Here is a 15,535-nt window from a genome sequence, read left to right on the forward strand (position 1 = left end):
CACCACTACACATTCTCCTAAAGCCCTTGCACGTGGTCAGCAGAGTCTCAAAAGATGTCATGAAAGCATTTTGCTCTCTTCCAAAGGCTGGCCCAAAAGTAAAATGCAAATGTGGGTTTGCTTACATTGGCTTACATATGGAGCTGGGAGACTCCATTCCCTCTCTCTGCAACCCCCATCCAAGCAGCTTTGATCTCCAGTTTACACACCACCACTGGAGCCTTGCTAAATCAATTCTTCTGACAGTGCATTGTATTCATTAGCAATGAAGCCAAAATCAAAATTAATTTGAAAAGTAGAAAGTATACCATTCATAGCTAGAGAATACAGTCTACAATTTACTGGTGCTGATATTATGCAGGCATTAACCAGTTTATTTGAAATGAGTTAAAGCCCCTGCTAAAATAGTGAACAAAGGAATGTCATGCGAACATTTTAAAATGCATCTGCAATTATTGCCAACAGTCATTTCTAGGCTGGTATGATTCATTATGTAACAAAACCTTTTTTATTTTGTTAGATCGCAGTAAACTATGTAAAGATCTGAAAGTTCAACTTCTTAAATCAATGACATAAAGCCAGAAAGGTTAGCAGTTAGTTATTTTAATTTGTTTAATAATTAAATGTATGTTTCATACAATGCTGATGTTGAAGTAGACTAGCTCAATAATCTTATAAAATGGTAGTGATTATCACTTTTATCAGGTGGCTATGGATTTTGTCACCTGAATGGAATATATGATGCTAATTCTGATCATAACTCATATTTGAAACTCTAAATTATTTTAAATGCAAATGCCCAGTAAACCTGAGTGATTAGAAATATACACATCTTTCTACAACAGAACCAAATTTCCCAAAGGTTTAATAAAATATTCATAACGCTGAGTGTGTTTTGTTTCAGCTGATGCAAACACTTAACAGCTGCTTGAGCTAGCAGCATCCAAGAACCAATTTTCTTTTTTTATAGGCTTGCTGCTATAACTAGCTCTGTGTTGGAGCAGAGAGGGCACAGTGTGAACTATTAGAAGAGGTTTCTGCCTTTGAAGCTATAGGCACAAATTTTAGGAAACAGAAAGAAATGGTGACAATTATTTTTATAGGTAATTACTACAGACCAGTTCATTCTGTAGATCTTTACTCAATTTATAAGTAAGAAATCATTGGCATACTGTATTAATACACAGACCAGTGAAATATTTTGTAGAATTTTTAGCAATTATGTACTGGACTGAGTTTCGAAGGATGGTACTTTAACATTTTTAATCACTCACATTCCTAAGTTTCCTTCTCGTAGGTATGAATGAAGAAGCCCATTTGACCTCAACCTTCCAGAATACCAACTACAGGTAGACTACCCTTTATCCGGACTTCCGAAAACCGAAACCCTCTAAAAACCGAAGGTTTTTTCGTTCAGCGTAAGTCGTGCGTACGACTTACGCTGAACGAAAAAACCTTCGGTTTTTAGAGGGTTCCGGTTTCGGAAGTTCGGATAAAGGGTAAGTCGTGCGTATGGACCCCCGCCGACCACCCCCGCCGACCCCGACCGACTTACGCTGAGCGTCAGCGTAAGTCGTGCGCACGACCCCCCCGCGGACTCTGCCGGCCCCGACAACCGCCGACCCCCGACCCCGCCGACCCCCCCGCGGACCCGGACCCCCGCCGACCCACCTTCCGAAATCCGAAATTCTCCGAAAACCGAAACTCGGCTGGTCCCGAGGTTTTCGGATAAAGGATAGTCTACCTGTACTGTATATTGTTTTCCATGGTTTTTAGCTTTTAAGTCCACCTCAACAGGTGGGCAGACCCTCTGTTTAAGGCAAGTTTTAAAGGACAGTACCGCTGACAGTGCAGCAGCCCCTCCGCAGCACTGGTTCTGAGTTCCAGTATTTGTGTGAGACTCAGGCCCATAAATTTCTAAGACGAATAGTGTGAGAGCACCATGAACTAAGCAAAGCTGACACCTACTGTACCCAATCTCTGGACTATTTACCATTGGAGCTAGATGATAACCTCCTAGTAGACAGCTACAGAGAGTATTGCTAAAGCCTTAGGAGCAAGTCTCCAGGCCACCCTCTTAGTTACATAAAAATGCTAACAAAGAGAAGAAAAGAAGAAAGGGAGAGGGGTTGAAAATAATACATATTTTCTTTAAAAAAAAACTGGGTTGTTAATTGTAGAACAAGATGATACTTTGTCCATATTTGTTTTCCTTTCAAAAAATATAGCAAAAATGTCCATCTTTCTTAACTTACAACCCATTACCCATTAGAGTGTGATTCTATTAGCAGGTGCAAACCTACCAGTAGTCAATTACAATGTATCTGCTTCTTAAGCAGCTAATAAGGCATTTTACCAGTGGAGTTGATAAAGATATGTCTTTAAAAACACTGTTCTGACACACACAAATGTTTGCAAGAATGTAGAAAGTAAGCTATTGGAGTATAAAATTGCAATGTTATGCAAATCACATTATACATGAAATGATGGTAGAGAGAATGGGGGCTAAATTGGGCCGTGTAGCTCCCCTTTTTTTTTTAGGTGCTACACGGCCACATAAGACTCGAAAATGGGGTCTGAGATGCATGCACCCACTTCCAACAGAAAGTGTGCAGGACACCCATCTTGGTAAAGGGGCTTGTGTGTGCATGCGCCTAACAACCGCCTGCACCATGCGGAGCAGTGAGATGCTGACGCGAATGAGTCTGCAACGCAGATCTGAAGCCACCTTTTCATTGCCTCAGCTATCCTACTGATCTGTTGGACAACAGATTGATGAATGTAAGAAGTCACACAACACCAGGTTATAGTCCAACAGTTTTATTTGAAATCACAAGCTTTTGGAGCGCTGCTCCTTCGTCAGGTGAAGTGGAGAGATGCATAAAGACACAGCTTATATAGTCAGAGAATAATGCCAGATGATTACAGGTAATCTTTCTAACTGCCATTTATCACACCTCGGCAGAGAGATAATCACAGCAATCAAAGGTGTGAATGGTGTCCAAACAGATTAGTCAGGAAAACATTACATCAAAGAACAATGAGGTGGGGGTCACAAGGGGTCAAATGTTGCAGATGCTGGGGTCTGTATGAAAAACAAAAAACAGACGAAAAAACATTTTTTTTGCTGGAAATCACAGCAGGTCCGGTCGCATAGGGGGGATTAAATATGTGGGGTTACGGGGATAGGGCTTGGGTGGGATGGCTGTCGGTGTAGGGACCGGGTGCTAGGGTTTGGATGATCAGCCATGATCTCGTTGAATGGCGGAGCAGGCTCGAAGGGCCGAATGGCCTACTCCTGCTCCTATCTTCTATGTTTATGTTTCTATCTGTGTAGAGAGAGCAAGCCAACGACGACTCGAGTCTGGATGACCCTACGTCAGGTGGGGTTACATGTAGCATATATTAACCCAAGATCCCGGTTGAGGCCGTCCTCATGAGTGCGGAACTTGGCTATTGGTTTCTGCTCTACGATTTTGCGTTGTCGTGTGTCTCGAAGGCCGCCTTGGAGAATGCTTACCCGAAGATCGGAGGCTGAATGTCCTTGACTGCTGAAGTGTTCCCCGACTGGGAGGGAACACTCCTGCCTGGCGATTGTTGCACGGTGTCCGTTTATCCGTTGTCGCAGTGTCTGCATGGTCTCGCCGATGTACCATGCTCCGGGGCATCCTTTCCTGCAACGTATGAGGTAGACAACGTTGGCCGAGTCACATGGTACATACTCATGCGACAACGGATGAACGGACACCGCGCAACAATCGCCAGGCAGGAGTGTTCCCTCCCAGTCGGGGAACACTTCAGCAGTCAAGGACATTCAGCCTCCGATCTTCAGGTAAGCATTCTCCAAGGCGGCCTTCGAGACACACGACAACGCAAAATCATAGAGCAGAAACTGATAGCCAAGTTCCGCACTCATGAGGACGGCCTCAACGGGATCTTGGGTTCATGTCACGCTACATGTAACCCCACCTGACGTAGGGTCATCCAGACTCGAGTCGTCGTTGGCTTGTTCTCTCTACACAGATGCGACCGGACCTGCTGTGATTTCCAGCAAAAAAAATGTTTTTTCGTCTGTTTTTTGTTTTTCATACAGACCCCAGCATCTGCAACATTTGACCCCTCGTGACCCCACCTCATTGTTCTTTGATGTAATGTTTTCCTGACTAACCTGTTTGGACACCATTCACACCTTTGATTGCTGTGATTATCTCTCTGCCGAGGTGTGATAAATGGCAGTTAGAAAGATTACCTGTAATCATCTGGCATTATTCTCTGACTATATAAGCTGTGTCTTTATGCATCTCTCCACTTCACCTGATGAAGGAGCAGCGCTCCGAAAGCTTGTGATTTCAAATAAAACTGTTGGACTATAACCTGGTGTTGTGTGACTTCTTACATTTGTCCACCCCAGTCCAACACCGGCATCTCCACACAACAGATTGATGAACTGCTGTGATGCCCTGGAAGCTCCTTTGAACACATCCAGAGTCACGATGGCAGCAGTCTGAGCTTCCAGTGCAGTACTCAGACCTTTGATGGAAGCTGTTTGTGCTGGAATGGAAGCTGTGACATCAGCCATCAGACACTGCATCATGATGGGTTCCACAGATGTGCTGATGGAGGTGACCACACGTTCCATGTTGGAAAGGATGGGCTCTAAGCTGTGTGCAAAACCCTGTGCCAAGTTGGAGCTGGACTCCTCCATGCTCCTTGACATTGTGAGCAGGCTTTCTGGCAGGCTTTCCAGTGCACCAAGCATTTGGTTGTGTATACCCATCAGCCTTCTGTAGCCTGGCCCATTAAAGTCCTCATCTGACTCCTCTGTAGCAGAACTATGGTGCAGCCTCGCTCTCTGGGGAGCTGGCACCTGCACTATCCTTTCTCGCAGTCCTGGCTCTTGCGCATTTGTGCCCGGCGTCTCACCACATGCAGAGCCCTCCTCTATCCTAGCCTCTAAAATATGTGCAGTGTCGGTCTCTGAGCTGGTGGCGAGTGTAAGATCGAGTAACGGTGCCTCTTCATCTTCACAGTCTTCTTACTCTTCCTCCTCTGACTGGGAAGGTTCCAGTTCTTGGGTATCTGAAATTAAAAAGGGACAAGGGTTAGGTTGTAGTGAGGGGAGAGGAGAAAGTAAGAAGTGTGTGCTTACACCATCTGCAGCTTGTGAGTCAGAAGAGATTGTGGGATGAGGGAGAAGTGGGAAGAGAGAAGGAGGATTAGGTATGGAGATACGCTCATCATCGATTCCTCGAGCGCCACCAGTGGCCACGTCCTTAGTGATGTCAGCAGTCTCATCCATGGGGGTTAAAACATGCAGCCATGCCTCTCCCCCTCCCGTTAATTCCTGTTATGCCCAACCTTCTCCTGCAAAAAAGAGGGAAGTGTGTCAGTGAGTGTCCTGCAATAAGTTTGGATGATGTGGCTGTCATGGTTGAATAGCTGCCAGTGTGTGTGAGCTGTGAGTATGAGGCTTGGAACAGTGCTGTGAGGATGAGGTAAAGAACATAAGAACATGAGAAATAGGAGCAGGAGTAGGCCATACGGCCCCGCAAGCCTGCTCCGCCATTCAATAAGATCATGGCTGATCTACTACCTCAACTCCACTTTCCCACCCTATCCCAATATCCCTTGATTCCCTTAGTATCCAAAAATGTATCGAATCTCAGTCTTGAACAACTTAATGACTGAGCATCCACAGCCCTCTAGGGTAGAGAATTCCAAAGATTCACAACCCTCTGAGTGAAGAAATTTCTCCTCATCTTAGTCCTAAATGGCCGAGAAATAAGCATGTAGTGGAGACTTTATGGGTAGAATTAAGAAATAGGAAAGGATTTAAGACTGTAGTGGGAGTTGTGTATAGGCCCCCTGGTAGCAGCTGTGAAGTGCTAGATTGTATAATTGCAGAGATTAGACAAGTGTGTAGTAAAGACAGAGTGGTTTTAATGGGGGATTTTAACTTTCATATAGATTGGAATAAGCAGACTAGTACCGGTCAGAAAGGTAGTGAATTTCCTGAGTGTGTCCGGAATAGTTTTCTACAACAATGCGTCCTAGAACCAACTAGGGGACATGTTATATTAGATTTAATAATGAGTAATGAGCCAGATTTAGTTAACAGCCTAACGGTGTGTCAACATTTATCTAATAGCGATCGTAGCATGATCGAGTTCAACGTCGTGTTTGAAAGGGAGAAACACGAAACAGCTACTAAGGTTCTAGATTTAGGTAAGGCCAACTTCAACAGGATGAGGCAGAGACTGTCCACATTAAACTGGGCAAATCTGTTAATGGGTAAAACTACAGAAGGGAGGTGTTCAAAAAAGAATTTAACGTGATACAGAACCAGGTTTTAAACAACAGTTCTATTTGCCAAAAAACAGCCATGAATGACTAAAGAGGTAAGGGACAGCGTAAAACTAAAAGAAAAAGCATACAAAAATGCAAAAAATAGCACAGATCCAGGGAATGGGAAAGATACAAAAAACAGCAAAGGGTGCCAAAAACAGACAGTAATGCCGCGATTTTGCTGACCTCGGCGGGCTGTCAAATGCAGAAGGTGAGCTGGAATTCATTCTTAAGTGGCTCTAAACAAGCCAGTAATTACCTGAATTGGGTCCCTCACCACTGCGTGTCGGGTCTCCTCAGCGCTGACAGACCCAACATCGGGGAAAGGCACGTGGCAGCGGGTTCACTGCAGGGTCCCGACCCGCTGGGGAACAAAACACTTTCCCACCTGACCCGCCACCGATCGCACCCGCTAACCCCCATAAAATTCAGTCCTATGATCTACAAAAAGGGAATATGAAAAGAAACTTGCAAGGGATATCAAAATCAACACAAGGAATTTTTACAATTATATTAGGAAAAGGAGGGTGGTCAGGAGCAACTTTGGCCCCTTAAACTGATATTGGTAATATTGTCCATGAAATGACGGACATGTTGAATAATTACTTTGCGTCAGTATTTACAGTAGAGAAAGAGGATAGCATGCTGGAAATCCCAAGGAAACTAATATTAAATCAGGGACAGGGACTCAATAAAATTAATGTAAGCGAAATAGCAGTAATGAAGAAAATAATGGCACTAAAAAGTGACAAATCAACAAGACCAGATGGTTTCCATTCCAGGGTTTTAAAGGAAGATGGTGTGCACATTGCAGATGCCCTAACTATAATCTTCCAACGTTCTCTTGATTCAAGAACCATCCCTTTAGCTTGGAAAATTACACATGTCACTCTACTATTTAAGAATGGCGAGAGAAGGATACCAGGGAATTATAGACCAGTTAGCCTAACATCTGTTGTCAGGAAATTGTTAGAGTCTATAATTAAGGATAGCGTAACTAAACATCTTGAAATTTTTCAGCTGATCCAAGTGAGCCAGCATGGATTTGTGAAAGATAGATCATGCCTGACAAACCTGATTGAATTTTTGAAGAGGTGACTAAAGTAGTGGACAGGGGAATGTCTATGGATGTCATTTATATGGACTTCCAGAAGGCATTTGATAAAGTCCCACATAACAGACTGTTAAATAAGATAGAAGCCCCTGAAATTGAAGGCAAATTATTGACCTGGTTAGGAAATTGACTGAGCGGCAGCAGACAGAGAGTAGGGATAATGGGCAGGTACTCTAATTGGCTGAATGTGACTCGTGGTGTCCCACGGGGATCTGTGTTGGGGCCTCAATTAATCACAGTATGTATTAATGACTTAGATGATGGCATAGAAAGCCACATATCTAAATTTGCCAATGACACAAAAATAGGTGGCATTGTAGGCAGTGTAGATGAAAGCATAAAATTACAAAGGGATCTCGATAGATTAAGTGAATGGGCAAAACTGTGGCAAATGGATTTCACTGTAGGCAAATGTGAGGTCATCCACTTTGGACCTAAAAAGGATAGAGATGGGTACTTTCTAAATGGTGAAAAGCTAAAAACAATGGAGATCCAAAAAGACTTGGGGGTCCAGGTATATAGATCATTAAAATGCCATGTAAAGGTACAGAAAATAATCAAAAAGGTTAATGGAATGCTAGCCTTTATATATAAAGAACTAGAATACAAGGGGATAGAAGTTATGCTACAGCTATACAAAGCCCTGGTTAGACCACACCTGGAGTACTGTAAGCAGTTCTGGGCACCACACCGTAGGAAGGATGTATTGGCGTTGGAGCGAGTGCAGCCTAGGTTTACCAGAATGATACCTGGACTCCAAGGGTTAAATTACAAGGAGAGATTGCACAAATTAGGGTTGTATTCCCTAGAATTTAGAAGGTTAAGGGGTGATTTGATCAAAGTTTTCAAGATATTAAAGGGAACAGATAGGGTAGATAGAGAGAAACTATTTCCGCTGGTTGAGGAGTCTAGGACTAGGGGGGCATAGTCTAAAAATTAGAGTCAGACCTTTCAGGAGTGAAATTAGGGAACACTTCTACACACAAAGGGTGGTAGACATTTGGAACTCTCTTCCATAAACAGCAACTGATGCTACATCAATTGTTAATTTTCAATCTGAGATTGAAAGATTTTTATTAACCAAAGGTATTAAGGGATATGGGCCAAAGGCAGGTATATGGAGTTAGATCGCAGATCAACCATGATCTCATTGAATGGCGGAACAGGCTTAAGGGGCTAAATGGCCTACTCCTGTTCCTATGACCCCTTATTCTAAGACTATGACCCCTAGTTCTAGACACTCCAGCCAGGGGAAACAGCCTCTACTCTGTCAAGTCCTCTAAGAATTTTATACGTTCCAATGAGATCACCTCTTATTCTTCTAAACTCCAGAGAATATAGGCCCATTCTACTCCATCTTTCATCACAACCATCTCATCCCAAGAATCAATCTAGTGAACCTTCGTTGCTCTCCCCCCCCCACCGCTGTCTAAGGCAAGTATATCCTTCCTTAGGTAAGGAGACCAAAACTATACACAGTACTCCAGGTCTCGCCAAAACCCTATATATTTGCAGCAAGACTTCCTTACTCATACTCCAAACCCCTTGCAATAAAGGCTAACATACTGTTTGCTTTCTTAATTGCTTGTTGTACCTGCATATTAACTTTCTGTGATTCATGCACAAGGACATCCAAATCCCTCTGAATACCAACATTTACTAGTCTCTCACCTTTTAAAAAAGATTCTGCTCTTCTATTCTTCCTACTAAAGTGGATAATTTCACATTTCCCCACATATACTCCATCTGCCACCTTCTTGCCTAATTACTTAATCTGTCTATATCCTTTTGCAGCCTCTTTGCGTCCTCCTCATAGCTTATTTTCCCACCTAGCTTTGTATCGTCAGCAAACTTCGATACATTACACTCGGTCCCTTATCTAAGTCATTGATATATAAAGCAAATGAATTGAAGGGTTGAGTACTGATTAATCGAGATTGTTGGTAGGTGGGTAATGGGAGTGTAGTGAATTGAACAGTGGATGAGGCTATTGGTGCAGCTGGTAGGACATGTAATTTGAAGATTGAACTCACTCACCTTGACAACTCATGTCAGATCGTTAAACTTCTTCCTACACTGCATCCATGTTCTTGGAGCTACACTTGTGGCATTGACCTCTGCCATCACTTCTTCCTGCTGCCTCCTGAACATGTCTGGAGGGCCTCCTGCCCCCTGCCCTGCGGATACAGGATGTCTCTCCTTCTCTCCACGTCTTGCGCCATGACATCCAGTGCATTGTCGGAAAACCTTGGTGCATGTTCTCTCACATGTTCAGCCTTTCCTCAAAGTATCACAGCACAGATTTAATTTTGAACCGACTCCCACCACTTCTTGCAGCCAAAATGCATTTTCCCTTTAAGAGGTGCAGGCTGCCTTTAAGTAGCACTAGCCACTCACGATATTGGGCCCCCTGCTGTTGCATACAGCCAATGAACAGCACGGATAGCGCTGGGCTGCACGCAGCAATCATGCAAAGCTGCAGGCAGCACCAATTTAACATGCTGCCTGCAACACAATGAACGAGCGCGGGTTAATCACATACCACAACCATGCCCATTTTCAGGTCTTATCCAATTTAACCCCCAATGTATTGCATGAAGGAATTTCCATGAGCCAAATTATCCCATCTCAATCCACAATGCATTTATGTTTAAAGGTTAAACGTGCATATATTTGGAAGTGACAGAATGGAATAAATATCCTTCCAGGCTTGAAACAGCTCATTCGTTATGAGCAAACTATTGTAGTTCTACTTTTAAAAATGTCTTTTGTTCTATTTATCCTATGACTTGTTGCATTTTTGCCTTTTATTCCCCATTCATAAACAGTTTTGTAACCAGCATTGTATAACCTGCTTTTTATAATCCCTCAATGCACTACCTGCTTTCTTCACAGAGCAAGGAGAATTCAGGTTGCAATTCAACCAAATTTAAAGAGCACCATTCACCAGGCAACTAATTGTCACCACTCCCACATGAAGCAGGCACCAGCACAAATGCACACACTGCACCTAGTGATGTTGATGAGGAAGCACAGCATGAGTCACTCTTGGTGGTTGAGGAGGTTCTAACAGGGTGCAGACTAACATGCTGAATGCCTATATGTATATACAAGATCAAAAGGTAGTCTGAATAGTGTGATGGAGTCCAACACCTAAATATACACGGCCATCTCACACGAATGATGTTGCAGGGTAACTCTTTTGTTTGTACCCAAAAAAAAACAAATTGGACTGTACACAAAAGTTCAACTAAAACTTAACAAATCAAATTAAAATTTGGTTTTCCGGGTTGCTGATGCACTCCAGTCCCCGCGGCGCCCACCAGTCGCGGAAATAGATGTTGCAGGGTAACAATTGTCTGCACTGCAATCTGCCTATGATCATACGACATCGATACCTGAAATATGTAAATTATAGTCACTATGGAAGTATCTCTCATGAATGTTCTCACTGTTGCTATAGTTGCTTTTGGAGTCCAAATTGTGTAGAAACTGACTTTGTTGACTAGTTGGTAAACCTTAATCACACTCATCCTGATGAACCTGAACCTCCTCATGCACTGCTCCCCTGTCAACCCCAGTAGTGGACAATGCTTTGGTAGACCTGCTGTCTGGTGTAGTATCCACTATGAATTGCACGTCTCCTATGCCATCTGCTCTCATGGGTCACCCTCGCCACCTGCTCCACTACAATATAACTACCAATGGCTGCTACATTCATGCCCTCTGACCAAAAACACCTGAGCACTACTAATTTCTACCACTGCTGTGATGATACTTTGAAATCTCCCCCTTTAATTAAAGTTGGTAACTGACAAGTCTGACCTGGAGTAAAATTTGCATTCCTGATTTTGACAGTGAACTACACGTTGCACAAGTTGATCAGTATGGACTCACAGGCAGAAGTAGGGACTTTCTGCATCAGCTTTTTCTCTCACTTTTATTCATTAATCCATTTTTGAGTTATAGGAATCCTCAAAGCAGTACTAAACATTGATGGATAGTTTTTATAGCACACACTATTGACTTTGCATTCCATTTTATGTCTACATTTTCACTAAAATTATCAAATAGAAGAAAATGTGGTCCTTTATACTAAACAGTGGGACCAATAAAAGTGCCTCATGCTTTTCTAAGGATGTACAAACTGCCCAAGTTCAACATAGCAGATATATTACAACACCACAGAGAAGAAAGTGGAGACAACCTTGAGGAAATCCTTAAGTGCGGCTTCTGTGTCTCAGTACACTTGAAGTACTACATACTTTGCGTATGCCACCTGGTCATTTTATAAGCTACTGGATACTCTTTCTATGAAGCTTAAGGCTGGCGGAATTAGGCCTAGGGTATCATTTCAGGAGATTAAATATTTAACTACTGTGTGATACAAGCCTTTGATAGTCTCAAGGTTGCAATTGGAGATATGGCAGCAGGTGTGGTAAACGGAAGCACTAATGGATTTAAAGTCCAATTAACTGCATTGCCTTTTCATAGAGCAAAACTCTCTGGGTTCATCTTAAGCCTTTTAACATGCTTAAGTCATGTAAGTATCCTGTACTGCAAAACAAGAGCCAGAATTCAAAGTACTGCTGCTTTTGGCATCAGACATCTCAGGAGACTCCTCAAACTAAGCTAAGGCATTGCTATTATGGAGGATAAACACCAATATCAACTGGCTGGGCCAAACCGCCTGTTTCCATGTTCTATGTAAGAAAATATAGTACTCTAGGGGTATCCCTGTAGCCAGTTTTAAAGGATGCAAGCAGAACTTTCAACAGCCTTATTGCTCTTCTTACAATTCCACCTTGTACAGATCAAACAGCATTTCCAATGGCATTCAGGCTCATACTTTTTCCTGACATGATATGGACAATTACAAGGGTGGGGAGGGGACATAGGTGCCCTTTTAAATTTGAATACAAAAAAATGAAGTGGGAGGCGTAATTGGAACATGCACCCGAAGATATCTGCCCAAGGCTCACTCTAAATTTGGCCTCATCTACATAAAACCAGCATGCTGCGGACACCAATCGAGCGTTCTGATACAACTCGCCAGTTGTGGCCCTGGAAAACTAGGCCAGCTTTGATGTGAAGCTGACCTGCAGTTAAGTCCTGGGGGTGGTGGGTGGGGGGGTAAAGAGGGTGAATGGGAAGGGAAGCAAGCCCGGGCCGGTTGCGGCCTACAGTACTGCTATGAGGCCAGGAGGAACACTCTTGCTTCTCTTTGCTCCACATTAACGCAAGTGGAAAAAAAGGCCAGAATTTAAAGGAGGGGTAGCAGGTGCGATCGGAGGCGGATAGGGTGGGGAAGTTGTTATTTTTGGGAGCAGGTCGGGAACCCGCTGTCATCCTGCTCCCATGTGCCTTTCCGCCAGGCGCATCTGTCAGCGCAGACCCGACCCGACCGGCAGAGGCGGGTGACCTAATTTAAAGTATTAGTAGCTTGTTGTCAGACCCTTAGGAGTGGTTTTAGCCATACCATTTAAAATTTAACTGGATGGCCACGGGAAACATGCTGCTCAGGAACCACGTCTGTCAACCTGAGGCGGGAGTTCAGTGGCCATTGCTCCAGCTGATTAGTTGACAGCATCAAGTGTACTATGAAAGCTCCCACCTGAGAGATGATCACTTTCCTCAGCAGAAGCTGTTTCTCACTGCATCCCCAGCACAGATTCTGCAGGCTACAGTCTTTCCAGCAAAGTCTCCATCCAGTGTCACCTCATTGGAAGAACCTCTCTCACCATTGACAGGTTGCTTCTGTCATTTCTACTTCACCTAGCATCTATTCCTTTAGCATGGATGCTGTTTATACTGTCTCACCTTGGTCCTCAGAATCTGACTACAATGAGCCCCAACACCAGCAGCACCAGGCACACCCGCTGCACCAAAAACAACGCCATCAACCTTCTTCGCAATCACCTGATGCTGCACAGGACAGAGGACATTAGTACCCAAGCACATTGCTGCCTGGAAGGCCAGGGATGGCCTCATCATGGCCAGATTTATTTCACTTGACGCTGTACAACCATATGGCTGCCACATGATGTGCCAGGTTGGCACCACCCCATAGCAACACCATAAAGCATCCCTGCAATGACCAAGCCATTCCTTTCACACTCACCACCATTGCTGGAGGCACCGTTATATCTCTCCATTCACTGCAACTCACTAAGCCACTTCCAAAGGTGCACACAAATTTGTCCAAGAACGGAAAGTGTTGAAAATAAAGATTTTTTATGTTTGAAAGCACATTAACGGATATATTCATAAACATTGGATAAAACACCCAAGTGGCTACTCTTGCGAATCTACTTGTATGTCATCTTTCTCTTCCACATGCTTCTACCAGGTGCTGGCCCTGTGGCTTCAGCAGAGGTAGAGGCAGCCTGCTTACTTTCCTGCTGCCAAGGAGCTGGAGAGCACCTTGCTGCACATCAGTGGGGCCTTGAGGACCCACGTCTACGCTGACATTCCTCCTAGCGAGGTCTATGAGCCTCTGCCATCTATTCTCCATTCATAGCCATCTATTCTCCATAGAGACCATGTGCTCCTGTTAGTGGCACATTAGCTGCTCCATGTAGGTGGCCATCCTATCCATGGAAGAGCCTACAGTCACCATTGCCTGTGACATGGTAGTGCTCATGTTGGAGGTGAACTCCTCCATTCTCTGAACATTTGCAGATATTGCGCTCGCAAAACCTGTCAGAGCAAAACCTTTCTGCACCTCCAGGGTCGTCCTCTTTCTGGATGGCTCCCGAGGCTCAGCTTCTGCATGCAGCTGAGCAGGACTAGGACCGTCCAGCACCCTCCGACGAGGACTCTCCACTGCTGTCCCTGTCTCCACCATCTGCTCTTGCTCACTTGTGAGTTATGAGACACCAGGTGACAACACTACTCTATCTCGCGTAGCACCCACCGAGGTGTGCGTATCTGCGCTGGTGCTGGGTGCGCTGATGTCTGGTGACGGTGCGCACTCAGAGGCTGGAGGTTCCTCTGAGGAGTTGTCTTCCTCTTCCTCCTGGACAGTGGGGGGGGGAGCGGAGGGGGCCTCTTGATGGACTTGTGGGAGAGTAAAGGGATGAGTTAAATATGTCATATGAAGAATGGGTACAGATACCATTATGCACATGATGACCATTCAGTGGCTGCTGACATCAGTCCCCATATGAGTGACTGCTGTCTGCCATGTAGTTGTATGATATGTAATTCTGTCACCAGGTTGCATAGATGTCCCCTTCTCTCCATCTCCCACCTACAGCTGCTCGGCGACTCCAGATATTTCTAAAAATAGCCTCCACTACTGTTGTAAGGTTTGCAAATGATGGAGAGCCACCGACGGTTCTCCCCATCACCCTCTTATTTTGGACTCTCTTTTCCTGCAAGAAGGGAAAGAAGAGAAGGTTGAGTGAGAGCAATGGAATGAGTATAACTAATGGATGGGTTAGATCTTTAGAGGGTGACTATGATGGAGTGGGGTGCCAAAGCCAAATGGCCTCCTTGTGTGTTGTTAGTTGGTGTGATTGCACTAGGAAGAGGGTGAGTGCGAGGGGAGGCTAGTGAGATGGGGATGTGATAATGTAGAGAGAGACAGAGAGAGAGATGGGTGGACGTGCAAGGTATGTTGGTGTAAGGATGTGTAGGGGTAGGGTTGGGAAGGCAGAGTGATTGGGATGTGATGGGAGGCACAGCAGGATGAAGGTGAGTGTGGCGTGGTACTCATGTTTCCTGATCTACTGAGATCATTGAAATGTTTGCAGCACTGCACCCAGGTCCTCCTGACCATATCCCTGCTGGTAACCTCCTCTGCAATCTCCAACCAGGATGTTTTGGTATCCTGGGGAGGTCTCTTCCGCCCATTTGAAGGGGTGTGCTCTGACTCCTTCCATAAGCATATGGAGGGAGTCATCGGAGAACCTGGGTGCAACCCTCTGCCTCTGTGCAGTCATTGTCAGTGTTTGCAGCACTCCAATGTTGTGGTGCACTGACAGCACTGTTACATTGACATTCAAACCCAATGTGGCCATGGCCCCTTTAAAGATCCCAGCTGAAAACGCGTCATTGATAATGTCACCAGAC

The 15,535-nt window shown here is 44.5% G+C and overlaps 1 protein-coding gene across 1 annotated transcript in view; it reads left to right on the top strand.

Annotated features, from left to right (window-relative positions):
• cped1 (cadherin-like and PC-esterase domain containing 1) overlaps positions 1-15,535 on the top strand; it is a 289,359-nt gene that overhangs the window by 269,251 nt on the left and 4,573 nt on the right. The window lies entirely within an intron of this gene.

The sequence above is a fragment of the Somniosus microcephalus genome, chromosome 16, assembly GCF_052327205.1.
Source record: "Somniosus microcephalus isolate GS21.2 chromosome 16, FLI_Smic_1.0, whole genome shotgun sequence".
Classification (NCBI taxonomy): Eukaryota; Metazoa; Chordata; class Chondrichthyes; order Squaliformes; family Somniosidae; genus Somniosus; species Somniosus microcephalus.